At 50.1% G+C, this 16,621-nt stretch overlaps 1 long non-coding RNA gene across 2 annotated transcripts; it reads right to left on the bottom strand.

Annotated features, from left to right (window-relative positions):
- Positions 1 to 9,599: 9,599 nt before the first annotated feature.
- LOC105479261 (uncharacterized) lies at positions 9,600 to 15,144 on the bottom strand. 2 transcript variants are annotated; one of them, XR_985789.3, is made up of 4 exons: positions 14,774 to 15,144; positions 11,938 to 12,089; positions 11,006 to 11,264; positions 9,600 to 10,442 (listed from the first exon to the last, which is right to left on the bottom strand). It is a non-coding gene; the product is annotated as an uncharacterized lncRNA (long non-coding RNA). The 2 variants fall into 2 exon arrangements; XR_985788.3 differs by lacking the exon at positions 14,774 to 15,144 and having other exon boundaries at positions 11,938 to 12,241.
- Between the last annotated feature and the right edge of the window lie 1,477 nt (positions 15,145 to 16,621).

A 16,621-nucleotide genomic window follows, 5' to 3' on the forward strand; every position in this document is an offset into this window, starting at 1 on the left:
GGCGGAGGTTGCAGTGAGCCGAGATCGTGCCACTGCACTCCAGCCTGGGCAACAAAGAACAAAACTCTGTCTCAAAAAAAAAAAAAGACCTGAGCTTATTAGCAGACTGGTGCTAGACATTTTCTTCCTTGCTGAATTTGAAGAAGTGCCATGATCTGAAGGGGCATCAGAGAGGCTTTGTGGTAAGGAAGTACAGGTGGCCTCTAGGACCTGAGAGCAGCCCCCTACCAACAGTTATCACAAAGATTTTAGTTCTACAACCACAAGATGAATTCTGCTAACAACCTTGATAAGCCTGGAAGTGGATCCATCCCCAGGTGAGCGTCCAGATGAAGAACCCAGCCCTGGCTGACACCTTCACTGCGGCCCTGCAGAGGACCCAGCGAAGCCTAACAAATGTGTCCTGTTCTAAGCCCCTAAGTTTGTGATCATTTATTATGAAGCCATAGAAAACGAAGGTAAGTACCATCTCCATCTTAGAGATGAGAAACCTAAAGCTCAGAGACTTTGACCAGAGGCACACGCTTAGCATGAGGCACATCAGGGACAGAGCCCAGTCTCCAGACTCGGCAGGCTGGTGTTCTCTTTAGGACGTTCTTTAGGTGTTCTTTCAGGGGCCACCTAGATACAGGAAGAGTAACCTGCATAGTATTGATTGAAATACGTTTTTTTCCCATTTTAATTTAACGAATATTTGTTGAGCCCTCTCTGTGTGCCCAGCACTGTGCCAGGTGCGAAGGATTCCAGGCTGTGGTGGGACCAGTGGTGGACGTGGACAACAGACAAGCCATGTCAGTGTGATAAGGGTTACAACATGAGGAGAGACGATGTGCTGGGAGCATGTGATGGGGCAGCCAGCCTCTACCAGGGGCCAGGGACAGCCTCCCACAGGAAGTGATACACGGGTCCCTTGGGGTGGGCCTGGTGGTGAGCCAGCCCCTCTGAATTGCAAGTGAGTGAGTAGGTGAGTGGGTGGGCTTTACTGGCAAAGAGGTCCCCAGAGAAGAGGACTCTTCCAGCAATGTGAAATCACCCTGCTTCCGTGCACTGGCTTCCAGGACACCTGTCTCAAAGACCCAGGGCCTCTATGACTGCCCTATGACACCTCAGAGCTCGGATCCCAATGAACACCACTTCCCGGATGCATCATGGGTGGCTGGGGTGGGGAAGCAGTTGTTTGGCTGTGACTCTTATCTTCTAGACATCCCCAGACATCTGGCAGGGGAAGAACTGTAGGTTGGGGTGGGAGGCAAAGCAGGGTAATAGGGGGTACATGGATGAGGGTATGAGCAGAGCCAGAAAAAAGAGCAGGAATTAGAAAGGGGGCCCCCCTCCTATGGCCCAGCTGCAGTCTGTAGTGACTCGGCAGACCCAGGAGTCCTTGCTCATCAACTGGCTGGATGGTATGGATCATGCAGGGTCCTGGGAGGAAGCTGTCAACACACTCAAACTGGGGGATTTGAGAAGTATTCAATAAGGAGACTATTGTCAAAGGTCTTGGAAAAGGATTGCAGGAACCTGGACCAAGAGCATCAGGCTTTTCTGCTGCTGGACCTGATGAGCCCAGGGGAGGTCACCAGACCTGCAGAGCTCTGGAGCCGAGTAGATAGGGCTGCCTGGCAGCAGCTGTGGCCTCATGGAGGGATGCAGTCAGGCTGTGGCTACCCTGCAGGAGGTTAAGTGCCCTGACCTCACTCTCCTCTCTGCCTCCCATAAGCTGTCGGTGCTCCCCAGTGACCAAGGCAGAGGGTAAGAGCACCCACGGATGTAGTTCCCACAGTCCTAGGGGGCAGACCAAGATGGAGAAAGTTGGCAGGCAGACTGGAAGAAGACCCAATCCTGACTCCGTTTCCTTCTTTGTACAAGAGTGTTGATGAGCATGCTTATGTTTTGGTTGTTCCAAATTTGAAAAGCAGTCACATATCTAAGGGCCCCAGCCTGGAGTCCGGCAGGCACAGGCTGGTTGCCAGCATTTGGTTTCCAAGAATCAACAACAAGAACACAAAATCGGGGCCACTGAGAAGCCAGTCGCCAGCCCCAGAAGCCCTGGGCAGCAGAACAATCACTGACGAGAGGTTGGCTCAGGAGGTCTTAGAGTCCTTGCCGGGAATGGAACCCAGAAACCCTTTCTCCGCACACTCACTCACACCCCAATCCTGCAGCTGTGGGAGGGCGGGGTGCCTGACCTCTCTGCCGTGCTGGAGAGCAGCAGCAGCAGGCCTGTGGGCAGCGCAGCGTCCGCCCTCAGGGTGGCAGAGGGGCAGGCAGCTAGACCAGGAGGCCCAGCTCTGCCTAGAATCGTGGGCTCAGCTGGTAGGAAACTAGGCAGTGCTGCGTTCACTTCCCCCAGTGTGGGGATCCTCCCATGCACCCTAGACAGTAGCATATAGGTAGGAGGAAGCTCACGGCCCCACTGGGCTCCAGGGCAGCTGGGAAGCCTGGTTATTAGAAAGTAGCCGCCTGGCCCTGGATGTCTCCAGCCTAGGGCCCGAACAACCCAAGCCCTCAGAGCCTCTCCAGGCCCGGCCCCACCTTCTACCCACTGTGATATTTATTCCCCTTCAGCAACCATAACAAAGGCCCCTGGTGAGACCCGCAGCCCTCTGCCCTTTTCTTTATCACTGGCATCACAAGTTCACAGGAAGAGGGTTTTCAAAGCAACAGAGTCAAGATTGCACTGCGGTCAACGTTTTTCAAAAGAAAGGAAACCAAAATGGATCAAAGAATTGCAGGTGCAGCAGATTAAGACTCTGCCTGTGACCTGTGCTGGGAAATGGGCCAGGGAAGGGTGTGAATGCCTTGGGGTGGGGGCAGCCCCTTCCACTGATTTACTGCCTTTCCAGCTCTCCAGGGCAAGGGCAGGGGAAGGGACAGAGAGGTGAAGACCATGGCGGATGAGAAGACTCAAGTGTTTGGGAGCCAAACCATTGGGAGGTATCTTCACTCACCCAAAATGCCCCGTGCTGTGAAAGGAGGGCCAAGCACACAGGATCAGTCAGAGGCCCACGAGGAGCACCTGCTTCCCTGGTGGTCAGCTCCTCGTCCTTTTCCTCGTTCTGATCTCTGCCCAGGGAGGCCCTCTGCAATAAATCCGTCCAGCCCCTCTCTCCCCTGGGCTGCCAGAGCTGTCCGTGGCTCTCATCTGCACCCGGAGAAACAGGCTCTGAACTGTTCACCCACCTCGGGTTTGCACTGAAATCCAACCTCCATGCTGGATTGGTAAATTGAGCTTTTCTAAGCAACATTCTATCTGTTTCTTACAGATTGACTGTAAGTTCCAGGACTAAAGTGCTTCCTAGAGCTTAAAATGAGAAACATGAAGTTCCTATACCGCCTATTAAATTTCTCCAGCTGCTTGTAAGAAAGTTATCTAGGCCAGGCATGGTGGCTCACACCTGTAATCCCAGCAATTTGGGAAGCTTAGACAGGCAGATCATTTGAGCTCAGGAGTTCGAGGCCAGCCTGGCCAACATGGTGAAACTCCATGCTACTAAAAACACAAAAATTAGCTGGGTGTGGTGGCACATTCCTGTAATCCCAGCTACTTGGGAGGCTGAGGCAGGAGAATGGCTTGAACCTGGGAGGCAGAGGTTGAAGCGAGCCAAGATGGCACCACTGCACTTCAGCCTGGGTGACAGAATGACACTCAAAAAAAAAAAAAAAAAAAAAAAAAAGTTATCTAATGCATTTAGTATGGGTTATAAAGTTTTTTGTTTTACTGCTCTTGTTTTCCTTTTGCTTCATTTTTTTCTGGTTTCTTTTTAATTTACTTTATCTAGTTATGTTGAATGAATTTCTAAACTCTTTTTCTAAGTTGTGAAATGCAACAACTATTTGGAAAAGCATAGGGAATTGTAGAATGAACATCTTTGTACCCACCAACCAGCTTTACCAATTCTTTTTTTTTTTTTTTTTTCCTGAGACAGGGTCTTGGTCTGTTGCCCAGGCTGGAGTACAGAGGTACAATCATAGCTCACTGCAGCCTCAAACTCCTGGGCTCAAGCAGTCCTCCTGCCTCAGCCTCTGGAGTAAACCACACTTGGCTAAGTTTTACAATTTTCTGAAGAGGCAGATCTCACCATGTTGCCCAGGCTGGCCCCAAACTCCAGCTCAAGCAATCCTCCCACCTCTGCCTCCCAAAGTGTTGGGACTACAGGTGTGAGCCACTGCATCCAGCCCAGCTTTAGCAATTCTTAACATGTTGCCACATTTGCTTCAATTTCTTCTTTTTTTATTGTAGTAAAATATGCTAACATAAAATTGACCATTTTCACCATTTCAATTTCTTTTTGAAACACAATATTGGAAATACAGCTGAAGGGCCCTATAACCTCTGTTCCATTCTCTTCCCTCCTTCCCTTGAGATAATCACTATTCTAAATTTGATTCTCCTATGAAACTGATTACATGTACATTGTAAAATAACCCATACAGTAAAGAAAGGTATAAAGCACAAAGATAAAATTCTCCTGCTACCCCCAGCGTGAAACTCACTCCCCATGAAGAAACCACTGTCAAAGCTTCCTGTAAATCTTTCCAGGTATTGTTGTTTTATACTTATGAATTATATTGACTTGTTTTCTTTCTTAACACAAATGGAATTATGTTATCCATACTATTCTCCAGCTTGCCTTCTGTTTCCTATTATCAGTGCTCCTTGGACATTTTTCCATGTGAATACTACTGAATCTATCTTATTCTTTTGAACAGCTGCATGGAATTCTACTTTATTTAATGTTTCCATGGATGGACATTTAGGTGGTTTCCAGTTACTTTGCTATTTTAAACAAGCGTACACTGAACATTCTCTCTCTCTCTCTTTTTTTTTTTTTTTCAGACAGAGTCTTGCTCTGTCGCCCAGGCTGGAGTGAAGTGGTGCGATCTTGGCTCACTGCAACCTCCACCTCCCAAGTCCAAGCAATTCTCCTGCCTCAGCCTCCCAAGTACCTGGGATTACAGGCATACGCCACCATGCCCAGCTAATTTTTGTATTTTTAGTAGTGATGGGATTTCACCATGTTGGCCATGCTAGTCTCCAACTCCTGACCTCAGGTGATCCACCCGCCTCGGCCTTCTAAAGTGCTGGGATTACAGGCATGAGCCACCGCCCCCGACCTGAACATTCTTGACAGAGTTTTTGCTTATTTGGGGGAATATTGTACATCTGTAGAATAAATACCTAGAAGAGGAGTTTCTGGATAAAAAGGTATGGAACATTTGGCACCTCAAAAGCTATTGCCAAATCTAAAAATGATCAACTTAAACACCTACTGACAATGTCTGAGAGTTCCTGCCTCCCCACATCCTCAAGAACACATATTTTCATACCACCACTGGCCTTTTTTTAATCTTCTGTGAACTGTTTGCTCCTATGCCTTTCCTCTAGCCTTTCCTGTGTTTATTTTTCACATGTAACTCTTTGATCCATCTGGAATTAATTTAAGATGCAGCATGAGATAGATGTTCTTTTCAATGAACATTTATTCATGTTTCCCACTCTGTAAATGATTGAATTAAGTGCCAAGACAAAGGGAAACGCAGATCTCTCTCCATTCTTAACAGGCCAGAGTCTACCTCATTTTGCCTCCCCACTTAGAACTAGCCCACCCGAGGCTCAAGGTTAAGAAACAGAACATTGGCTGGGCGCGGTGGCTCACGTCTGTAATCCCAGCATTTTGAGAGGCCAAGGCGGGTGGATCACTTGAGGTCAGGATTCAAGACCAGCCTGGCCAACATGGTGAAACCCCATGTCTACTAAAAATACAAAAATTAGCTAGGCGTGGTGGCAGGTGCCTGTAATCCCAGCTACTTGGGAGGCTGAGGCAGGAGAATTGCTGGAACCCTGGAGGAAGAGGTTGCAGTGAGCCAACATCGCGCCCCTGCACTCCAGCCTGGGCAACAAAGTGAGACTCCATCTCAAAAAAAAAAAAGAAATAAAGAAATAAAACATTGTCTCTGCCCACCCATCTTCATAATGGATGGGCTGGACATAGCTACTCTGCAACATCCAGTCAGTTAGTTGTTCAACAAATACGCAGCAGCAGATACCATCACTGGGATTCGGGTTTTTTCCCCCTAGGAGAAGTGTATTGCATATGTGGGGAGTGAGACACTTAGATGTTTGGTAGCCAGAGAAGTGACTGTGACAGATTGCTAACAGTCCACGAAAATCTATTCTCCTTTCTTCTTTCTCTCTTTTTTTTTTTTTTTTTTTTTTTTTGAGGCAGGGACTTGCTCTGTTGCCCAGGCTGGAGTGCAGTGGCACTACAGCTCACTACAATCTCAACCACCTGGGCTCAAGTGATACTTCCACCTCAGCCCCCTGAGTCGCTGGGGCCACAGGTGCACCAGTGCATCTGGCTAATTTTTGAAGATATGTTGCTCAGGCTGGTCTCGAACTCCTGGTCTCAAACAATTCTTCCACTTCGGCCTCCCAAAGTGCTGGAATTATAGGCATGAGCCACTGTGCCCAGCCTCTTCTTCCCTTGTAATGCAGTTGAAGCTGTCTAAGTAGGGACAGCATTTTCCAGCCCTATGCATTTAGGTGACACCATATAACTACACTCTCACAGGTGGAATGTGAGTAAAATTGGCATGTGCCCCTTTGGGCTGTAGTGGTTTATAAATATGGCCACAAATTCTTCCACTGTCTTCCCATCAAGAGGTGGGGGGTCTAGGACACCTCTACTTGAACCTGGGCAGTCTTCTATCAAAGAGTACCATGGGAAGAAAAGTGACTTCTGAGGCTTAGGACACAGAAGGTTATGTAGCTTCACCTTGTTCTCTGGGAACACTCACTCTTGAGCCCTGAGCCACCATAAAAGAAACCCAACTCCTTTGAGGCCACCACGTTGGAGAGGCCACATGTTGGTGCTCTGGTACAGTCTTCCAGCCACGTGCCAGGTAAGCAAAGATGCCTCCAGACGGTTCAGACCTCAACCATTTGGGTCTTCCCAACTGAGGCCCAGACATTGCAGGGCAGAGACAAGCCACCCTCACTGTGTTCTGTCCAAATTCCCCAGAATTCCTTGCAGACTCACAGAATCTGTGAAGATAATGAAATGGTTGATGTTTTACAGCACTAAATTTGGGGTGGTTTGTTCTTCTATAATAGACCACCGGAAGGAAGCCAAGACCCAGAAAACCAATTCCCTTTCCTGCTGGCTTCAACCCAGATGTGGCACTGATCCGGCCTCAAGTCCTAGGGATGACAAGCATGGAAGGACCTATGCTGCTAAATAACCACATTGAGTGCTGCTGCTTGCTGATGTGAAGCACTTTGGAAGGTTACATATAAACATCTTTTTTTTGAGACAGAGTCTCACTCTGTCACCCAGGCTGGAGTGCAGTAGCATAATCCCAGCTCACTGCAACCTCCACCTCCTGGATTCAAGTGATTCTCATATCTCAACCTCCCAGTAACTGGGAGTACAGCCTTCTGCCACCACACCTGGCTAATTTTTGTATTTTAATATGTTGGCCAGGCTGGTCTCCAACTCCTGACCTCAGGTGATCCAGCTGCCCTGGCCTCCCAAAGTGTTGGGATTATAGGTGTGAGCCACTGCACTCGGCACATATAAACATCTTTATTCCTTAGGCCAAACAAACAAAACAAAGATATAGCAGGGACCAAGGCAGACGTAGTCTCTGCCCTCCGTGAGCTTATGCCTGGCTGAGGAGGAAGGTGGAGGGGAGGGATTGCTACAACAGATGAAACAGTTTGGTTGTTTAACAACAGTTGTAATCAGTTCTAAGCAGAAATATATAAGGAGCTGTAAAAATCATTCACAGAGGCTCTGACCCAAGCTGGGAGAACATGGAAGGTAACCCTGAGGAAGTAACACTTGCTTGGAGACCAGAAGGGTGAGTAAAAACTAAGTAGGATCGGAGGAAAGGAGAGAACAAGAATGTTCTGGCATCAGAAAGGGACATAGCATGTACAAAGGCTCTGAGTCAGAAAGGAGACACTGCATTTGAGAAACTGAAACAAAACAAAACTCAGTGTGGACCTTGTGGGCTGGGCTGAGGACTTCAAATACAATCTCTAAGAAATGAGGATTGTCCGATCAGATAAGCCTTGGGAGGCTGTGAGGGAAGAGGCTGGGGTCGGGAGGCTACTGGACACTTTCTCTGGGTTGGGGCTGTGGAGATAGAAGTGCTAAAGTTCAAGAGATATTTGGGAGGTGGTTGATAAAATTTAGAGGGAAAGAGAAACTTGTTAAGAGAAGAGTCAAGGATGAAACACTAGTGAGCTGATATCTAGTCTATGAGTAAATTATGATGTCATGGCCAGAGGAAACCGAGACGTGGCCAAATTCAAAGGGAGCTCAGAACATAGAAAGGGGATTAGGTTTGCTAGTAGGTGCCTTTGAGCATGCCATCTTCCACGTCTTTGTCTAGAATGTGAAAATTATCATGACTCCGTCTATGCTACAGGACTCTTTTAAGTATAAGGATGATGCTTGCATTCATTCACCTAAAAAAACTTGTGGAGAGTAGTGCCTACAATCTACAATAAATAAGATTGGCTAGGTGCAGTGGCTTATGCCTGTAATCCCAGCACTTTGGGAAGCCAAGGTGGATGGATCACTTGAGGTCAGGAGTTCAAGACCAGCCTGGTCAACATGGCAAAACTCTGTCTCTACTGAAAATATAAAAATTAGCCAGGTGTGGTGGTGCACACTTTTAGTCCCAGCTACTCAGGAGGCTGAGGGATGAGAATGGCATGAACCTGGGAGGCAGAGGTTGCAGTGAGCCAATATCATGCCACTGCACTCCAACGCCTCCAACCCAGGTGACAGTGCAAGACTCCATCTCAAAAAAAAAAAAAAAAAAAAACTACAATAAATAAGATTAATACATAAAGTATATAGTGTATTCATGAGAAGTGCCAAGGAGAAAAAATTAAGTGGTGGTGGCTAGAAGGAAGAGTAAATTCTTAGGTAGAATGTTCAAGGTATATACTCACTAGCAGGATGGACCTTGGTTCTGTGGAAACTGAAGTTTATACAATGAGGGGATGCGAGATGCTCCTTTATTAAAAGAAGATAAAAACATCTTACCTTTGCAAATTTTACAAAGATATGTGACCATCTGAATAGATTTCTAGGGCCTTGGAAAAGGCCCCTGTGAGTGCAGGGCCCCAAAGCACAAACCTGCATATTTCTCCGGGCGTCCACCCCTGCTCAGGAGTAATGGAGCTACAGAGCAGGGCAGGGGGTGGGCTGTGGGTATCACAATAAGAACCTGTTTTCAGGCCGGGCGCGGTGGTTCACGCCTGTAATCCCAGCACTTTGGGAGGCCGAGGTGGGCGGATCACGAGGTCAGGAGATGGAGACCATCCTGGCTAACATGGTGAAACCCCGTCTCTACTAAAAATACAAAAAAAATTATCTGGGTGTGGTGGCGGGCGCCTGTAGTCCCAGCTACCGGGGAGGCTGAGGCAGGAGAATGGCGTGAACCCGGGAGGCAGAGCTTGCAGTGAGCCGAGATCGCGCCACTGCACTCCAGCCTGGGTGACAGAGTGAGACTCTGTCTCAAAAAAATTAAAAAATTAAAAAAAGAACCTGTTTTCTGTGACTTAGAGCAAATCATCCAACCATTCTAACCCTCAATTTCCTGATCTGTAAACAGGGACCACAGTATCACATCTTTACAAGGTTTTAAGGAGTAAATAGCGGTGTGTATGTGCTCAGCTCATAGTAAAACGTGGTAGCTATGTTTAAAACTTTTAATTCCTACTAAATACAGATGGCAAACTACAGTCTCAGTCTCTGGGAGGGACCAGAAAGAACTCAAATAAAAAGGGAATTGCAAACTCTGAGAGCAGGCAGGCAGGCCCCAGGCTGCCTGTGAGTGCTGGGCTCAGTGGCGCCAGATGTATACACTGTTTGCGTGGCCTCTGACATGTGGAATGGGTCTGTGGCAATGACCCTCACATGCTCCACTCTGGAACAGAATCTTATGGAGACCAAACATCCAGGAAAGACCCAGCTGTCCCCGTAGGCGTGGGTGTTTGCATGGAAAGAGCAGAAAGAGCAGAGGCTGTGAGCTCAGGAGGACCTGGATCAGAATCTTGCCTCTGCCTCTGCCAGCCTTTGAGCACCTGTGAGCGCAGCCAGTGACTGCCCGGTCTGGGCGGCTGCCTCCTCACCTGCAGCCTGGCAAGACAGTCCTATCACTGCTGCACAGGGGGTTGTGAGGATACGATGAGGTGAAGTGGCAGGCACACACAGAGTGAGATAAATCCTCCTTCCTTTCTTCCTCTTCCCCATCAGGCATTCCAGGGTCTGCAGCAAAAAGGCCAAGCTGTGATGCCTGGAGCACTCGGTGACTCTGGAAGTTCTCCTCAGGTCCTGGGTGTGTGGCTGCCTTGGCAAATGCTCACTGGCAGATAACAAAGCCAGTTTGACCCGCAGTGGGTGCCCATGACGTTCAATGACCTAAAACAATTAAACCCATAATCAGAGAGTGCTTAGACTTGGCTGCTGTGGGTTTGCCTACCCACAAGTCACAGTCATCTTGCTGGGCTTCTATGTCGGCCGTTAGCCCTCAAAGTCCTGTTGCTAAGAGATTATGAACCAAATGATGTTTCCAAAAAACAACCACTACAGAATGTCCCAGGGGAGAGCCATAATAACAGCCTAAATGGAATGGACCTGCTGTTATTGATAAAACCTTATAGAGTTGAAGAATGGGGTAACTGAGGTAGCCTCGCCATACACATCCTATGTAAATTACTGGTTTGCAAAGGTTTTGAATAGAATAAAATGGACTCAGTGATACAACTGTGATGGATGTAGTCTAATGTCTTCATAATTCCAAAGGTTCTTCAGTCAACCAAGATGTATTTGTTGGTGGTCTATTATTTCATGCATATTTACGACCATCTCAGCTACATTTAGTTGCAGGCAGTGACTAAGTCTAACATAGCTGTAACCACCCCCGTTTGGCAGAGTGCCTGTTTGCAATAATTAAGTGATTTAACATAGCCATTCACACCCACCTCCATTATTGCTCTGTTGCTGAGGCAACAGGAACCAGTCAACTAACAGAAGCCAGGTTAGAGTAGGACAGAAGGAAGTCAGCAAACCGGGCACTTGGCAAAAACTGGCTGTTATCTGGCAGCTGGAGTCGTTTTGCCCATGGGATTTTCCTGGGAAGATGCAGTCGTTTTGTTCTGTGTCTTCACCAAAGGCTGCTGGGTCACCCCCAGATGATCTCTATCAGGCAGATGGATTAGTGCAAAGTAGCTGTTCCATAATCTGTTATGAAAGGAAATCCTGATCTCTGCTGGCCTCTCTCCAGACCTGGGAGCCTAGTAGTGTGATACCAGCCCCCGACACTCCCTTCCGGCCCCCGTCCCTGATCTCCTCCCCTCTCAACCCCCGCCATCCACTGCTGATTTCCATCTTCTCAGGCCCCCTGGCTGCAGCCGACTTAGGGTCTACATTTGATCTCCCTGGGGCAGGTCATGGAGAGAAAGTTTTTGTATTCTTCTCTTCTGTTTTGTAGATGAGGGAACCAAGGGGGAGACAAAGCTAAGTGTCAAAGTCACACAGCTAGTAAGTCAGGAGACAGGCTCATGTCTTCTAGCCCCACATCTCAGGATCTTCACTGCTCACGAGACCCAAGCCCCCTGTGATAGGTGTGCAGGAAACTGCTGGATGTTGCAATGCCTCCTAGAAAGGGTCAGTGTTTCCATGGGCTGGCCCTGGTGACCCTCAATCACTGCGTGGCACCCAGGGGAGGGGGCAGAGCCACAGGAACTCTACACTTTTTCCTTCCTCCAAGAGGTAGACGATCACGCAGAGCATTTAAGATCCCAGTCTTGGAAATGTATTCTGCCACAACCAGAGTGAACTTGGACAAGCTACTTACCCTTCTGCAAGGCAATTTCCTCTGCAGAAAATGAGGGTAATACTGGTACCTACCCACCTGATAAGGCTGCCCTGGGGAGCACCTGGGTTTAAACAGGTAGCAGCGGTCAGCAGGATGTGTGGGAAACAATGAACGCTAGCAGCTGCAGCCTGACTCTCACAAGATGCGCATTTTCACCACCACCATCATCATCCACTTCTGCTCAGGACCTGAGGTGCAAAGTGGGGCAGGAGCCTGTGTTATGAGGGGCCTCTGGTGACAAGGAGACAGATTTCCCAGGATTCCTGAGATCTTTAATCCTTGGGAAGCTGGGCTGGAAGAAGCAGCTTTGTGGGTTCCGTGCCCATCTAGAAACACGTGCTTCCAGTTGGCTCTCCTGGGCTGGAATTCCCCAGGGCCCGGCCCAGGCCAGCTCCTGCCACTGCCCCATGCACCCCTCACCCCGTACTGGACTCCCTTGGCAGGCCTGGGGGGTCTCGAAGGCTGGCTGCCTCCCTTCACCAGTTATCCATTCCAGCCTCAGGACCCTTCCCAATTCTGTCTGAAAGTTGGTGGAGGGGGTGAGTTCTTGCCGCTCTGAGAGTCTGAAAACCCCAGCCCAGAGAATGGCTTCTAAAAGAGGGCTGGGGGAGTGGGAGGTGGGATGAGGTGTGGGAGGGTGGAGATGAAGCTGAGGCGGAGGGGTCATTAATTCAGCAGCTCTGCCACTTGGCACCAGCCCCCAGGGCAGCGGCTCCAGTTGTCCTGTGGGGCCAGGAGGCTGTTTCTGCCGAGTCATCCTTTCTTGCCCAGAGGGATCCTGGCCCCAAGCCACATTCCTAGTGGGGTCTGAGTGCTGCAGAGTAGGAAGCTTCCTTTCTCACCAGCCCCCAGCGCTCCAGCCATGCAAACAGGCTGGTCTCTCAGCAGCCTCTGCCGGCCGCGAACATGCTTCTCCAAGTTTGTCTGCATTCCCCCAGCCCCCCAGCCCACCTGGATCCCAAGTTCTGGGAGCTAAAAACACTCCCCAGGGAGGTACAGGAGGCGAGGTGGGGCCTAATGGGAAGGGGCCAGAGGGAGATTAAGGAACGATTTTAAATGTCTGCCTTCCCACGAGGGGCCCTCCTGCTATAAGGGTCCAGTAGCCCCATTGAAAAGCGCTGAATCTCAGCCCAAAGGCAGAGGCAGCAACCCCAACCTCTCTGTGTTGTGTGAAATGTCAGCGTCCCCAGACAAGCAAGGTAGCCACACCTGCTGCAGAGCTCATGTATCAGGAACAGGTTCAGAACACCTACTATGTGCTAAGCACTGCTCTGGGCACTGGCCTTGCAGCAGTGGGCAGGGCAGATGCGGCCCAGACCCTGGCGTTTCTCCCAGCCTTTCCAGTCCCACCACCACTGCTTCCACTTGTGGTCTCCTCCCAGATTGCCCAGGTTCAAATCTTGGCTCCCCACTTCTAGCGATGTGATCTTGAGCAAGTTACTTTACCCCTCTGTGCCTCCATTGCCTCATCTGTAAAGTGGAGTGAAGTAATGCCTATCTCATGGGAATGATGAGAGAGGTAAATGAGTTACTATGTGTAAAATACTTAGAACAGTTTCTGGCACAGAGCTCAATCCATTCCTGTGTGTTCTGGACTCTGTGCCTGGGCTCAGCCCTCCCTCGTCCTGGAATGCCTTCCCCTCTTCCGGAACCCATAAATCCAGCCTCTTTGCTGAGTTTCCAGGTGGGAAGACCAATTAGGGGCAGGCCCACAGTCAGCCCACAGCCTTACTAGGGCCACCAACACTGGCTGAGTGTTTTCCTATTTGCCCAGGGTTTTAAACAGCCCTGTGAGGTAGATAGGGAAGGGAATTCGGGGAGGGAGACACGCGCCTGAGGGTGCAGAACCAGCGAGTGTTGAATCTGAGAGTGGAACTTGGATCTTCTGACTGGAAGTAGCACTGTCTCTGTCCCACCCAGTGGCGTTGGTCCTAAGGAACCTTCAGACATCCTGAGGCTATCACCAGGGCCTCTGAAGCTAACCCAAGGCTCGGCACCCAGAAAATGGGGCCTTCCTGGCCCTTCCGAGGCCCTGGAATCAGTTGAGCTTCTCTCAGAGCCAGCTGGGGCCCACGAAGGCCTCAAGACAGGGGGCGCTGGCTAGCAGAGCCCTGAGGAGGGCCCTGCAGGAAGAGCTCAGCGGAAACTCTGAGCAATGCTGGCAGCCACAGGCCTCCGGGCTTCCTGCACCCTCCACACAGGCTGCCCTGTCAACGTCAATGTGTTTGTGAAACCCTGCTGGGTAGGCAGTAGGAATTCAAGGGGCCCCAAGGGTTCATAGGCTGTGGTCACCCTGTTCCTTTGCAGTCCGGGAGAAGGTGGCTTTCTAAAGACTGCTGTCCACAGTGTAATGGGATCCAGCTGCTGCCGAAGACAGCTACCTGAAGGAGGCCCTACGGTCTCCTTAGGCCTTGGGCCTCCAGATCCCATGGCTTCTCCCTGCGGGTCCATATCTTCCGGAGTCCCCATAGATTCAGGGAACCCCCAGACAGAGCAATAGAGTGAAACTTGTGGTTGAAGGACTTTGGAGTGAAAGATAATGTGGGTTATAAGCCCAATTCACAGCTTTGCTAGCTGTGTGACTTTGGGAAAGTTAGTTAACCTCTCTGTAGAGAGCCTCAGTTTTCTCATCTGTAAAATGGTGACAGAAAGTACCTACCTTGTCATGAAGATTAAATAAAACAATGTAAATGGGAGATTTGGCACAGTACCTGGCACACCACAAGCTTTTGATAAACAGGAACTGATGATTTTGTGACCACTGAGTGACAGCAGTTATTGGAGGTACAAATACTATTGCATTTCTTTGATTTGTATAATTTTAATTAAAACCATCCAGACCTAATTTACTATACTTGAAAGAAAAACATACCTTCCTCTGGAATCTTCCTCTCTTTTCAAATTGCCCAAGAACCTCCAGGTCTCACGTACTCAAAAAGTGGAAGGGGAGGTGGAGGCTCCAACTTCTGCACCTCGGCCAGAAGAACAAGGACGCTGACCCATTCCCACTGAGGTGGCACCTGTTGATAACTGCTCCCACGTGGTCAGAAGGCAGAGTGTCCCGTGCCAACCAGAGCACCACACAGGCCACGTGCATCTTCTGGGGGCTGACTCCAAGGATGGCTGAGGATGGCTGACAGTTTGCTGGGGCTTCTGGGTCCACCCCTTGCGGTCAGAGTCTGGGTCCCTTTTCCTTCCCCAGGATCCACACTGGGGTTGGGGCTCCTTCTTTACAGACCCCAAAACACAAATGGCCTCCTTACGCCTGTGTCTGAAAGTCCCCAGAAAGCTGCTCCCCTCTGCCATCCCCAGACCCACCCTCCACAGTAAACCCCAGTGCTGAGTCACCTAACTGAGGACTACCAAGGTAACTCTTGCACAGAACAGAGGGGAAAAAAATGGTCTACATGGGGCGTCCTGCCGTATTTTTTTCTTCTCAGTAACTAGGCAGCGGGGAGAAGCCAAAGTGAAGCCAGCATCCAGTGGTGGAGTCTTTGCCTTTTCTCTTTACGCTCCAGGTGCACCAGAGGTGAGCAGGGGATGGGAGGGTTTCATTTCTGTAGCCCCAGGCGTCAGGCTTCAGAGCCTTAGCTCTCAGCCAGGACGTCTCTACAGCTCAATGAATGCTTGCTGACTGACTGAAAGCACAGTGATCTCTCTGAGGGGGTGGGATCAGGCGGAGATGCTGGGATGGGCAGAGAAGGGGAAGTAGACCAGGGAAATGGCCAGGGGTAAGGGAGATAGGTCTGCAGAAGGGCCGGGAGCAGCCTTGTAGGAGCAGAGGAAAGAAGGTGCAGTTCTAGGGTGGCCTGAGAGTAAGGGGCAGTGAGGGAAGCGGCCACTAGGGTTGCTGCAGGACACCAGAGGCATCTCTGGGAAACCTGTGGAACCTGCTGGATGCCTCCAGGTGCGCAGTGGGGGCTGGGGAGCAGAGGCCTTATGGATGTAGCAGCACCGGAAGGGCAGGTGCATGGGGGGTGGTCCCCGGGGGAGTTCAAAGGCAAAAATCAATATGGCAACTCCCTCTGTGAAGAGACCACTGGGTATGGTCCAAACTGATTCAACAGCAAGCACATTGCCCTTGACAATGTCCAGAGCCCAGGTTCCCACCACCTAGAGGCCGCACCAGCACTCTCTGGGCCCATCTTGGTGCCCTATGCCCAGACGCAGGCCCCTGGAGGCATAAGCAGCCTGGAGCTGACCTGGGCTTCCTCAGGAGCAACGGGCACATGGAGTGTCTGAGAGGCACAGGAGCAACAGCCAGTGCCCCCTGCAGAGGACTACTGGGGTCACGGACTTCAGACCTGATGACCTGGGCTCAAATCCCAGCTCTGCACCTACCAGCCGTGTGACCAGGTGCCCTCTCTGAGCCTCAGTCACACACTCCCTTAATAGTTGGGCCTCATGGAGCTGTTTATGAGGATTAAATGGGAAAACATAAAGCACTTAGCACAGAGCCAAGGACATGCTGAATAGTATAATAGCGGCCTCCTTTGGCATTGTGCTGGTGCAGGTGTGCCGAGGAACTGGGCAGGGGTGACACCTCTTCTAACCTAGTTCCTTTCCAAGAACCTAATTGGTGTCTCTCCCTCCCCCAGGCAATTGGAAGGAGGAGGCTGGGCTCCAGCCCCGGAATATGGGAGGTTTCTCACCGTGGTAGGGAAATTGCTGGGTTGGGGGTGTGGGCAGCCACAGTGACCGTCTCTCTGCAGGACGGATG

This window comes from Macaca nemestrina, chromosome 1 (genome assembly GCF_043159975.1).
Source record: "Macaca nemestrina isolate mMacNem1 chromosome 1, mMacNem.hap1, whole genome shotgun sequence".
Lineage (NCBI taxonomy): Eukaryota > Metazoa > Chordata > Mammalia > Primates > Cercopithecidae > Macaca > Macaca nemestrina.